Source organism: Saccostrea echinata, unplaced genomic scaffold (assembly GCF_033153115.1).
Source record: "Saccostrea echinata isolate AGI-Se365-2 ecotype Australia unplaced genomic scaffold, CSIRO_AGI_Sech_v1 ptg000022l, whole genome shotgun sequence".
Classification (NCBI taxonomy): domain Eukaryota; kingdom Metazoa; phylum Mollusca; class Bivalvia; order Ostreida; family Ostreidae; genus Saccostrea; species Saccostrea echinata.
In genome coordinates this window covers 11,299,418-11,306,532 of record NW_026889771.1, presented here as the reverse complement: position 1 = coordinate 11,306,532, position 7,115 = coordinate 11,299,418, and the positions used below count along the sequence as shown (strand labels likewise).

At 35.0% G+C, this 7,115-nt stretch overlaps 1 long non-coding RNA gene across 1 annotated transcript; it reads left to right on the top strand.

The window, feature by feature from the left end:
* The first annotated feature begins 5,167 nt into the window (after positions 1 to 5,167).
* On the top strand, positions 5,168 to 5,724 carry LOC133190910 (uncharacterized). Its single transcript, XR_009721629.1, has 3 exons — positions 5,168 to 5,222; positions 5,343 to 5,474; positions 5,673 to 5,724. It is a non-coding gene; the product is annotated as an uncharacterized LOC133190910 (long non-coding RNA).
* Positions 5,725 to 7,115: the final 1,391 nt, after the last annotated feature.

Here is a 7,115-nt window from a genome sequence, read left to right as displayed (position 1 = left end):
AACCAAAGATCTAAGATACTGTAAAGACGTAAGGTGCGCTCGAAATACCCAAAGATTGAACAATAAAACAATATTTTCTTTTCACCGTTAACCTAAATATGTTTGGAATTCTTTTCTAATATCAATGTGATGATAGCCCGACTAGAGATCTAACTTTATACAAAAACATTTTTTCCCCGAAATATTACAGAGCTGTTATATAATCTTCAAATTTTATTTTTAATTTTTTTTCTTTCTTTTCAAATTACTTAGATCTCGAATTAGACCTTCTTGCGCTGTTCTCAGCTGTGCGAACACTCAAAGGGCTGACTACTAAAAGCTTCGTCGCTTGCGTCGCGCAGTGGTTAGAGCGTTTGCTCTCAGGAATTCTTCATAACGTCGCATGTTCGAATTCCACTGCGGAATGTGAAGACCGGTCCTTGGATGAGACCGTATAATCCGAGGTCCCGTGTCACAGTAGGTGCTGGTACGAAAAAGATCTCTCACTGCTCAAAGGCCGTAAGTACCGACACATTTCTAAATTTGCAGTCCTTCACCGGCAACGGGTGGCGTCTCGATATGAGAGAATAATTCCTGAAGGGACGTTAAACAAACAAATAAACAATTTTATCTCCGAATGAAAGTATTCATACCTTGATTTTTCGTCATCCTGCAGAAATGCTTACTCAAAGCACAATACAAAAAACAACAGAATACTAATGTATACAGAAAGGTACATGATATATATTATACGTATATATCATGCAATTAAAAAAATATCTAAAACAAAGATTGGATTCTTTCCTGTCTTTTTAATTGGTTTAATGGTTATTACAAATTACCCACAGAACAACACAGTATATAGTATGATGAATTGTACACCAAATCCAAATATCAGAATTTTTTCAAGAAGTCTCAAGTTTATTCTTGTTACCTTTTATCTCACGTACAAAACATGAGTACATATATTTAACTTGTCAACATTTCTATTTAGTGCTGGCAAGAACACGAAAACTAGTCACAATGATCGCCAACTTCAAAAAATGTGTATGGATTACACAATTCTACCTCTTTCTATAAAAGAAATATCTATTGTTTCTATTCAAAAAGTTGTTTTTTTTTTAAATTGAGGAAGGTGTGCTTTTGGAACAAAATGAGCCCGACGTAAACGAAGACGACCGAGTTGTATTACTAATTCATCTGGTTGACATATCAAAAACTGTTATACTACTGCGGAATCATATTACATCAAGTAACACGAAAGATCTTAATTTCAGTACAACTCCTTTTTTCAAATATTTCAGACAAATTCCACAAAAACAAAGGGAAACCATACATTTCTAAATACATATGTATCAGTATCATCAAATGTATTAACATTTTATTTCGAAAATTCTCCTTATTTGTCTTTTAAATGCGGTACTTAAACTTGCATAAGTCGCCCGCGTGGAGAAGTGGTTAGAGCGTTCGCTCTAGAGTCCCGGAGTAAGGAGTTGATCCTTACGTCGCGAGTTCGAATCCCACTGTGGGACGTGGAGACCGGTCCTTCGGATGAGACCGTATAAACCGAGGTCCCATGTCGCAGTAGGTGCTGGCACGAAAAAGACCCCTCACTGCTCAATGGCCGTAAGTGCCAAGTATAGGACAAAATTTGCAGCTCTCCACCGGCAAGTGGTGGCGTCTCCATATGAGTGAAAAATTCTCGAGAGGGACATTGAACAATAAACAAACAAAAATAAACTTGCATAAATCAGATGATCTATTGGTTTTCCTAATGTAAAAGTTAGACACATTGCAATAACGAATAAACCTTGATAAAAAAGAATATCTGACATATCGTATGCCATCTTTGTTGCCATCTTAGCTAATTTTTTTAGAAAGAGATATGTCAGTGTTATTTTTGAAAAAAAAAACATGTATTACAAACGGCAATATTTGGAAGTAAGATACAAAAACATAGGCGTTGGAACGGGGATGGGGAAGGGGGGGGGGGCTAGGGGGCATAGCTCTCCACTTATTTTTTATATGCAAAGAATTGGTACTAAAAGAAGTTCGATCCCCTACCCCCCTCTTACGAAATAGGATTTTTGGGTTTGGACAATTTTCCCTTTTTTTGTTTGTCAAGTTTTTTTTCAGGTTTGATTTTTTTTTCTCTTTCAATTAGCCCCCCCCCCCCTTTCAATTTGCCTACAAAAAAGATTTTTAAAAATCACGATGGACAACACAGAATTCGATGAAATTGTAGATAACGAACAGTATTCAAGCTCAAAGTCTATTAAAACCATGCAAATCGGGAGCAGAGCAAACATGGACCTCCAAAAACAGAGGTGGGATTAGGTGCCATGGAGAAGTGGGCATCCCCTGCCGACTGGTCACACCCACCATGTGCTCTTTGTCATGATCGATAAATGACGGAAAAATCCGTCGTCAATTCAGTGTGGAAATAATGGCCCAACAATCAGCATGAAAAACGTCAGTCAGCATATGACTTAATGATAGATTGTATTTGCTGACAAAGTCATTGTATCGACCATAGAACCTACGAAATGATGACTTCAAATGAGACAGCCCGCTTTCCAATAACTCACCTCGCTTTAGAAACCGTTCATACGTAGAGCATGCTCTCGCGAATCGAATAACTTGAGATATACACCCCATATGCAGGTGAAAAAGGTATATTGCTGCATAGGGGAAGTTGACGATTGAAAAGTTAAAGTCATCACGTTTATCATAAAGCTTTGTTGTTAGATTACCATTAACATGCATATGATTAACGTCTTTTCTAGTAAAATATCCAAATATGAAACAGATGTGTCAGACTCTGTGCAGAATGTTTTTAACAAAAGAATTTTGTAAATGACCAATGACAAGGTAAGTAAATTTACGAGATCCATTTTTATTGAAAAAGCACCTGTCAATGATGTCAAAAAGCTTGGACTTTAGTTTATCGTGGGGAATGATTGTATACAGAGTTGAAAAGTCGTACGTTTTTATGTTATTGATTTTGGTAAAATTTAAAGATTTCAAATTTTCAAAAAGTTCCTTGGAATTTTTAAGTATCCATATCTGATTTACACCACTTCTGGAATATATTGTCGATCTAAAAAATCTAAACAAAGACTGTTCGTACGGAATGAGACCTTAAAAACCGAGGCCCCGTGTCACGGCAGGCGTTGGCACGATAAAGATCCCTCACTGCTCACTGGCCCTTCACCGGTATATGGTGACGTCTTTATGTGAGTGAAAAATTCTTGAATGGGACTTAAAACAACATACAATCAATCAGGATCCAATAACAAACTCTGTATTCGATGAAGCCAAAATCATATCAAAAACTGTCAGAAGTCCATCTCTACATGCACAAACAAAAGTGAAACATACATCTGACAACATGTAATTAAAATATCTGCGTATTCCCGAACAGTTTTCCGCACTTAAACAGGTTGAGCACATTCCTTTTTTCAGTTGATCCCCATTGTGGACCCTCCCTACCCCCGGGGGTGGTGGTGGCCATTTTCAGACTATATTGATCTCCTTTAGAAGAAGAGCTCCATATAAAGATATACAAAAATGATCAAATTTTAAAACTTAAATGTATGAAATCTTTCTTTGCCAAATGACAGTTGACAGCGCAAGATATCATGTCTAAAAAAATTAAGCTATATCTGATGGTTAATTTGTTGACCCCCAGCCTCCTTAAAGTAAAAGTCGTGGATTACTGCTGCATGTGAGTTTAAATTCCTATGCATGTTCAAAAGATGTTACCTCCACGAAACCCATCTATGAAATTTTCCGTTTTTGAACAAATAAGAATATACTTATAAGGGAAATATTCACATCGGTTGGAAGAATACTCATGATGTTGTACGATTAAATCTCAAGTTACTCCTGTCTGCAGCACTAAAGGACCGAAATTCTTTGTCAGCGAGGTTGGTTTAATAAAGTTTTAACACAATTGTTGGTCCACCAGGTTGTCATTGATGGATCTCCAAAACTGGGCTTCCAGTCCATGTCCTTAACAAGAAAAACAGGGACACTGAAGTCTCCTCATAACGAATAGATCTATTACACTGTAGCATTATTATACATATGTTATGTAGAATCAGATTTGTTTAAAGCATGATTCCCGGGGCTACTGCAGGGCCACAATGCTAGACAGGCAATAAAAATTGTAGAAACTAAAAGCTTTTTAAGTAGACTATAACTAAAGTCATATTACAGGCGCGGATCCAATAAATTTTTCCAGGGAGGGTCCACCCCAGTCAAAAAATCGAACCCAGAAATTTCTTGACAAGCAAAAAAAAAAAAAAAAAAAAACAATTAAAACACCCCCCCCCAAAAAAAAAAACAAAACAAAACAAAACAAAACAAAACAAAAACAAAAAAACAAAAACAAAACAAACAACAAAAAAAAAAAAAAAAAAAACAATAAACAAAAAACAAAAAAAAACCCCCTAAACTCCGCCACTCGCTTCTAAATCTATTACTTTTCATACCACCTTAACACGGGTCAGCGTTTTCGGGGGGGGGGTCCCAAGGTCACCTTTAGTAGGTTTAGTATATACGTTTAATAACTCTGCAAATTCCAGAGGGGGGGGACCCCCCGACCCCCCTCAAGATCCGCGCATGTATAATATGCAAGAATCTTCATATGTGAATTCAACGTTTTCCATCATCCCAACTGTGGTTAGGATGGGGTGCCTAACCGGTCAAATATTTTATTTAAAGAGAATTTCCTTATATAGAATACTTGTTCATCGGGTTAGAGGGAGTCAATACGATGACGTCATAATAAGAACACATCATAACAGACTTACGTCACAAAGGTTGCGAACCATTTCTGTTGTCCACAAAACATTTGGGATAATCTGAGACTGTAAACAGCTATAATCTTGAAACGATGGAGAGATTCGGAAGTAAAACAATTGATCAGTGTCTAAAGTCAAGTCTGTTAGAATATTTGTCAAAAATGAAGACCCGAACAATGACTCCAGTGGTAAGCTTCAACAGGAACTTCTGGTTATTTCTTTTTATATGGAAATTAATAAAGCACATCGAAGAACTATTTTACAACATGCAGTGGCTAAGAAATTTATAAAAGATAATCAGGAATGTTCATTTTATATTTCCTTTTTAATTTATTTTCTAGACACGAAACATTCTACAAATCGTCATCTTTCTCTTTGGAAAAGAAACTTCGGAAAAACATTAATTTTTGTATTCCGACAAGAAAGACATTGCTGGTAAGACAATGAAATGTTTATATATACCAAAGATTTTTCGATTTGCAAAAAGTACTAATAAGATAACAATACCGTTTACAATGTATATAAACATGCACATCTATCTTTATTTATTAGCAGAGCAACAGAAGAGATTTATTATATTCTCTTACCTATTCATGGAAGCAGTAAAGAAAAACTTAATTACGGACAAAGACATCATCTTACATAATAGAATGTGGTCCCAACATTTGCAGGATCTGGTCAACGGTGGTAAGTTTAATTTATTATTTTGGTCATTAAAACAAAATATTCCTTTTTTGTTTTTGTTTTATTTTGTTGTTGTTTTTTGTTTTGATTTGATAGAGTCTGGTAGGTTTTTATTTATCTCCGTTAGGAGTATTTATATCTTCCTAACCTCTTGAGAATTCATCTATTTCATCGATACTAATCGAATCTTTTTTTCTTCAGGAAATGAAAAGGAAGCTAAAAGTACCTTAGAATTTTGGAGGACGGGGAAGATGCGATATTCAATGTAAGTATTATATCTGAGGCACTTCACTACCCAATTTTATCGGAGGCGGTGTACCTTAAATTTAATTTGTGTTTGTCGTTGATCCTTTAACTTCACAAAAAATCTCTAGTTATTTATACAACCAGTCTCTTTTCATATTACAGATAAAAAGATTTCAACGTCAGCTTAAAACCACAGACTTACATGTGAAATTCTTGGCAAAAGGCGAAAATTATTTCGAGGCGGAAATGGAGGAGCAGGAAATTAAGGTCCGTTGTAGGAGACCAAACTTGTTTCAGAAAATTGGAATGAAGCTGAAAAGACTGTTTAATTAATATGACCCTCAAAGCTCTTCTTCTTTTTTTGCGAAGTTTCAGGACATCACTAAAGTTCCAGAGAACCGTGTTTCGTTAGATGTATAAGCCTCATATATTTGACTTTATATGTAGCATGCAGTTCAGCTACATGTCATCACCACCACTACCATTTTCATCACCATCCTTTCTTTTTTTTTAATCGGTTTCTTCGTAGAATCATTCTTTTTGTTTATAAAATTTCATTTTCATGGATCTACTTTGAAATTTTACTGATTTTTTTTTGGGGGGGGGGGGGGGGGTAGGTCGTAATTTGAAAAAAAATATTACCATGGAGTTTTTGAGGGATTCTTTTAAGCATTGATAAAAAAAATAATAAACTCATTTATCACTTTCAATGGTGTTCGTTTATTTCAATAACCATATTTTATTTGAAAACGACAAGCAGAAAATACAGGCAAGTAGTACAGAAAATCAAAAAGGATTCGGGAACAAGTTTAAAATACTTATACTAATCCGTTTCCTTATAATTGATTAAGATGACAGACCATTATACGGTTTTAAGCTGCTTAAAAAATGATACATGTATTTGAAATAAACATACATGTTTATTAGAAAGATTGTCGATTCATGCAATGAATGACATTCTAATTACATGTATACAGATGAAATCTAATGGATTTGTACAATATGTATGTATGAGAGAGAGAAAAAAATAACAGAATATGGTTGAATTCACAGGAAAAATACTTAAAGAATAAATACAGGAAAGGTACAGTAGTAAAAAAAAAATATTAATACAAAGTTGAAGAAAAAACAATGACGCTTGCTACACACTCTTAAGAGAATATACAAGTAAATACCCACGGAGGAGGGGTATTGAATAAATACTAGGGGAGAACTGAATACTAGTGTAACGTTTTCGGGTATAGCTGTTGTTTTTGAATATTCTTTTACCCGCTTGATGGGTTACGTTACAATTTGGTGTCAGAAGTGGGATATTATCTTGTTTTTGTTTACCCGAGAAAAAGAAAAACAAACCCATTTCTTAATATTTTGTAAAATTTTTATTTCTCTGAAATTTTT